Source organism: Eptesicus fuscus, chromosome 24 (genome assembly GCF_027574615.1).
Source record: "Eptesicus fuscus isolate TK198812 chromosome 24, DD_ASM_mEF_20220401, whole genome shotgun sequence".
In the NCBI taxonomy this organism is placed as follows: Eukaryota; Metazoa; Chordata; class Mammalia; order Chiroptera; family Vespertilionidae; genus Eptesicus; species Eptesicus fuscus.
This window is the reverse complement of record NC_072496.1, coordinates 18160795-18167247: the sequence shown is the minus strand read 5'-3', so window position 1 is coordinate 18167247 and position 6453 is coordinate 18160795.

Genomic DNA, 6453 nt, shown 5'->3' with positions numbered 1-6453 from the left:
TTGGCAGCAAATATTACAAACAGTGAAGACTATTGCCATCGGAATCAACACGGATGTTGACTGGTTATAAAGACACATCCTTGGATTGACTACAGGATTATCCTTCCTCTAGCTTTTAGATCTTGCTGATCAGGAAACCTTGAGGTGAATGCCCAAGATGGTCCAGGGGAATCCAAAAAATTGTGAGATTATTTTTTCTGCCAATGACTTCAGCCACAGGAAAGTTTTGGAAGCCCTGAGAATGTCTGTCTGCAAAGATCACAAAGCCACAGACCATTGGTCATTTGTGGAATACAATCATAAGAGGCACTTTTCATCTAATGCAATCTTTCCCACTCACTATGAGTAAAGTGATTATGTCTTAGAGGTGGTTCCATTTAAACCTCAGAGTCATACAAAAGATGACACCAGGGTATGAAATTTCATACATCATGTCACATGGCTCCTTTCCAGTATGTGGGGAAGAATTCCCCGAAACATTGTTGAAAATTATGCAATACACACTGTGACAAGAGACTATAAATAATTTTGTCCACAAAAAACACAACAAAGGCGTCCTTTCCAGGGTGACCATTGACTTCAGCAATAATAGAGGCACCAGGCTGCAAATTAGAACTACAAAGTCATGCAGACAATTTTCAAGGCATTGGACAGCAATTCAGAAAAGCTAATATGGGACAAACAGTGATTTTCTGCCATTATTATGTGCCTGCAAAAGCACAGAAAGTTTGGGACCCATTCATATCTGTTCACCTCTCCACGCTGAGAGATCACAACTTTCCTTTCTAGTCATCCCAGGTAGTGAATATAAGCCCCCAAATTAAAGGTACAAAAGAAAAAAACACCTTTACTGAAAGATCATAAACCAGAACAGAGGACAGCAAGTGGTTTGTAAGTTAGTGAATTAGAACCTGAAACAATTCATTACAGCATAATGTGACAACCACAATGTCCCTTACAGAGGTAGCAATTTTTACCTGAGAGTGGGTGCTCTGAATGAAACCTGCGTCAGGTGTATTCCCTAGTCAGAGATAAAGGAATGCAGATACTGCCAAGAGCTCAGAGTAATCATAATGTTCTCAAGAACAAGAGAGAATACAGAATAAATTTCCCCTGAGCACACAGGGGTTGTGACTGATGCACACTCTTGAGGTGAGCCCGGTGTTAAGAGGTGAAATCTCTTCAGCCACAAATACTCGCTGTGACATCAATCGGTTAGTAGGTCTGTGCATGTCAGCAAGTGCTTCGAGTGTCCCACGTTTGGCCTCCAGTTGCGAATGTCTCCCTCACGACCCGTGTGTTTCAGGGTTCAGGTTCATGGTTCGGTTTCTGGTGGAGGCCTCACACAAATGAAAGAGACTAGAAAATAATAATTTGGCAATATTGGGGGCCAGGCAGAAGCCCAACTCAAGGGGGAGGACTCCCTTTGCCCTGGCCTTGCAATCCCTTTTTTTTAGGTTTGGGATCCACCCATAGCCAGTAATAGCCAATCAGCAAGGATTGACCTAAGATTAACAGGTGGAAGTTGCTTCAGCTACCATTGTCTCAACTAGACAGTGAGTGGTTGGCTCTGGTCTTCCAGGTTCCTTGTCCACAGCTCTCTGCTAGTGAGGACAATGAGCGGCTTCTGACAAAGTGCAATGCAGCTCCTTCAAGCCTCAGTTGCATCTGAAACTTACGATGAATCTAGCAGAGTGTATGTTCCATTAAAAGGAATTTAAATTCACGTAAATGTGGCACAAAGAATCTCCTTCAGTGTTATTACTTTAAGAGGAAAAAAAATAAAGCATTCCCTGCACTATTTTTCCAGTTACATTTTCTGCACCTCTCCCAGGAGCAAGTAGTGATAGTCCCTTTCTTTGTTATCCACACAAGCCAGAAACCTCTCTTTAATTTTACACCCAAAGGAGCAATGGTTTGATTTTGTGTTATACAAAAGGGAAGCTGGGTGGAGACCCCTGTGTAATTATACTTCTGTGCCCCACCCATGGTCCTCCTGGATGACCAAGGTATTTGGTATTATTGGTGACTACATTAGGCGGGGGATCAGCCCACGAAGGGCTCTTACCCATGAAGGGTCAGGAACATTAGTCCAAAATACTTCCCCATTTGCCCCAGGTAATATTACCATACAGCTGATGACTGCTAGCATGGAAAGAAAGACGTTCTCAGGCGTTCTTGGGATTCTGGTTACTTCACAATTTCTTTTCTATATTTTAAATTTTTATTATAATTTTTTTACACATGTGTCCTTATTCCCCCATTAAAAATTGACAGTCAGTTTGAAATGAAATTGCCATGGCCTAGAACAAAGCATATCCTTACGTGATATTATTCTACAATGTCATTATAATTTTTCCCAGATTTGTACCCCCATTACCTATAATAGCACCTCACACCCTTGGGAATCAATAAAAAATCATCTTTTTGGTGCTTGGAGACAAAGGTAACACATCTCTTGATATTTTAGAATTACAACAGCATAATGTACAATTATCCCAAACAAACTTACAAACTAATTTTTTGAATGTCCAGCAGCAATTTAAAAAGGACATGAAAGGATTTAATCCCTTCCATTGTGTATAGGGCCCCCTGGGAAGGCACCTGAGCAATTTATATTGGCCCCTCTTGCCCTTTTGGCCAAGAGGGACCCTCTTCTCATAATCCAATTGCCCACAGTTGTTGCCTGAGCTTTCTGTTCATGCTGAGGTTGAAGCCTCGTGGTGGCTAGAACCATGGATCTGTCTCTTACCCAGTGGGGTGAGCTGGCCCTCCCTGGAGAAGAAACCTGGGTTCCCCAACATATGTGATCAGTGCCAGGGCCTCATCAGCAGGCGACGGGATCCCAAGGCAGGTTCTGGGTGTGGAGGCCATAGGGTCATAGGCTACCAAGGAGACAGAAATGAACCTAACATCACCCTGCTTGGCCCTGGAGGATGGCTGGTTAGCCAAAGACAGGTAAGATTCCTCAGGGAAAGAACAACCTAAGACAGGCACAGTCGCAGAGGGGCCATCAGGAGAGAACTTGGGGGTCAACAGAGGTGGGGCACAGACCCTCGCCCTCCCCAACTTTGCAGGGGCCGGAACCCTCACCCCTTCTGAGGGAGGTCTCCTGCCCCCATGGCTGCTTTGCTTCCCATGCCCAGCTCAAATCCGGACCCAGGTAACAGACAGAGACTTTGCCGACAGCAGCTGCCCTCTCACTGCAACAAGACTTGTTTAAGTTGTCTAGTACCCATGGTGTGGGGAAGTGGGTTTTTGATATCTAAATCCAGCCTAGCACCTGGAATGCTCAGGGCCTACTCAAGAAGGCAAATAATCCTTTCCACTAATATTTACACGGTAAAATAAGATTGTTATTAGAGTATTAAATTTGACAGTAAAATAGTAGTCAAGTTCTCAGACTAATTTAAATTGGCTAAATGAAATACGTGAATATTCTAGAAGAATTAATGGTACTGGACAAAAAGCTGTTCCTCAAGTGTTAACTAAAATTTTTATTGGTAGTTCATCTCATAGTAACATGTAATGAACCTAAAGCAGTCATATTTTAGTGCAAAAAAATAAAATTTAAAAGCTATCAAGACTACATTATAAAATTTTCAAAAGCCTCCTAATATTTAAATCAAAAAGGGGGAATAGTTGAAGAATATCATGTAAGGAAAGATATCCTGTAAGTAAATTACATCTAGAAAATTTTTACTTTAGAAAATTAACTTTCATTTGTAATGCTAACAGCAAGACACCCATGAAAAACATACATGATGTCAAAACAAGCCAATGGAAAATCGTTAGGGCAAAAAATGCAAAAAGATCCAAAGTCAAATTTATAGAAAAGATTCCTTTATTAACTTTTAGTGGGAAATATGTTTGTATATTTTCAGAAAACAACTCCAAGGCCATGTATATTCCTGCAACAGAGAGGAATTTACAGGACTGTTCCAGCCATGAAGACAGAAGAGAAACAGTCCAGAGATGGAAGACGCTGACGACGCCTTTCCATACTAGCAGTCAGCAGGTATGCGTCACTGCAGGTTGTCCAGAACCAAACCAGAGAGGGTCGGACCTGCATTACCACCATTTGTCCACCATCCAGAACTGAAATATCATTGCTGACATGTACACATAAGAAACTGTGTGATATTGAAATTGGGACTCAAAAGAACTGTTGGCCCAGAAAGAAAATCACTACAGACTGATTCATTTGGCTCTCAGCATAACCATTATTGCTTGTCTCATTTTCGGTTCTTATATGTATATTTCTAGTATCACATGATCTCACTCATCTAGGGGAAACAACGAACAACAGAAACTGATGAACAAAAACAGACCTGGAGTCAGGGAAGCATCGATGAGACTGTCAAACCTCAGAGGGAAGATAGGGGAGGGTGGGGGTAAAGGGGAGAGATCCACCAAAGGACTTGTATGCATGCATATAAGCCTAACCAGTGGTCACAGACAACAGGGGTGTGGGGGCATGCGTGGGGAGGGGTTTGGGATGGGAAGGGGGGGATTAAGACACAAATGTGATACCTTAATCAATAAAGAAATTAAAAATAAATAAATTAATTAAATTTAAAAAATTTACAACATAATTGCTAAAAAAAGGAAAAAAAAAAGAAAGAAAAAAATTTTTCCAGGGTGAACTGCCATGTGTATAAGCTTGCTAGTTTTGTAGCTAAAAGATTTTCTACATTCACCCCTCATGAGATCTTTCCCCAGTGTGACTTCCATGGTGTTCCAGGAGCTTAGATCCATGGTTACAGGACTTCCCCATATCACTACATTCACATCGCTTTTCTCTAGTGTTAACTCTCTTGTGGTTAAGCGCTGAATATGGCACCTAAAAGACTCCCCCACTCACACACACAGTTTAAATTATTTGTTTGTGACTCTCCTTCCACAGATACACTCTGCTCAGAAGTTGCCACCTTATCTTCCATTCTATGACAAAAACCTAAAAAGACAAAATGGTAAGGAAATGAATGTTGACTGTGGTATCATGGGATGATCTGATACAAACCTGTATTCTACACAATACAGTTCCATGCAATTGTCTGAAAGCAAGTGGCGAACAGGAAAGTTTAATAAGAGGTTCCAGTGTTCCTAGGTCCATGGACTAGAACAGATGTAAGACAGTTCCAGGACACTGTTATTTCAGGGGTGATAAGATTAGGCAGGCAGGCAGAGTGGTTAGGGGCGATCAGGCATGCCGGGGAGCAGTTAGGGGCATCAGGCAGACAGGCAGAGGGGTTAGCGGTGAACACACAGGCAGGCAGGTGAGTGGTTAGGAAGTCAGCATTTCCGAGTTGCTGTGTATGTCCCAAATCCTGCGTGGTTCAGGGTTCAGGCTCTGTAAGAGAGGCCACATGCAAATGAAGGAGACAAGACAAGAAATAATAATTCTGAAATATTGGGGGACCAGGCGAGAGCCCAAATCAAGAGGAAGGACTCCACTTGGGCTCCAGCCTTGCCATCCTTTTATTCAATTTGGGTTACACCTATAGCCCTTAGGCAGGCAATTTCCAGTAACAGGCAGACTATCTTATCAGTAGGTATTTACATGACTGTGTGGTAGGGAAGTTGCTTTAGCTACCACAGTCTGGACTAAATAGTGGGTGTACAGCCCTGACCTTTGCTAGAGATCACAGGTCACCAGCCTTCCAGGTTCTTTGTCCACACCTCTCTGCTAGTGAAGACAATGGTCAGCTTCCTCCATATTGCAATAGGGATGCCCGACTGCCAGTTTAGGCCCAATTGGGTCTTAGTGGCAGTCGGACATCCCCTGAGGGGTCCTGGGTTGCGAAAGAGTGCAGGCCAGACTGAGGCATCCCACTCCCCCCTACCCTGCATGCGTGGATTTTGTGAACTGGACATCTAGTAAAATACAATGATATGCTACTGAAATATCTTACCATATCCTTATTCAGTGTCATCATTTTGGCAGTTTGAAACTAACCACAATGATGGTATTTATATGAGGGAAATTAACAAACATTATGAACTTAGACTCCACTTAATGTATTACTGAATGCTTAGACTAATAAAAGAGTGGTGTAGAATGTTAACCATGCATATAAAACCTGTAAGTATAAGTTACATGTGGGTTTAAATTGTACATAGAAGAAAAATTGAGAAAATCAGTTTCCTTACAGTATTCAAAACCTATGGTTCCATATAGCAAAGTAGTAGGTTGAGTTATAGAGGAATGAGTGAAATTCAAATAGATTGTGAACTATCCTCATATTGGTTAAAATAATAGATTATTTTAAAATAGGCAAAAATTCTGAGCCAACATTTTTTAAAATATATTTTATTGATTTTTTACAGAGAGGGAGGGAGAGGGACAGAGAGTTAGAAACATCGATGGGAGAGAAACATTAATCAGCTGCCTCCTGCACACCCCCCTGGGGATGTGCCCACAACCAAGGTACATGCCCATGACTGGAAACG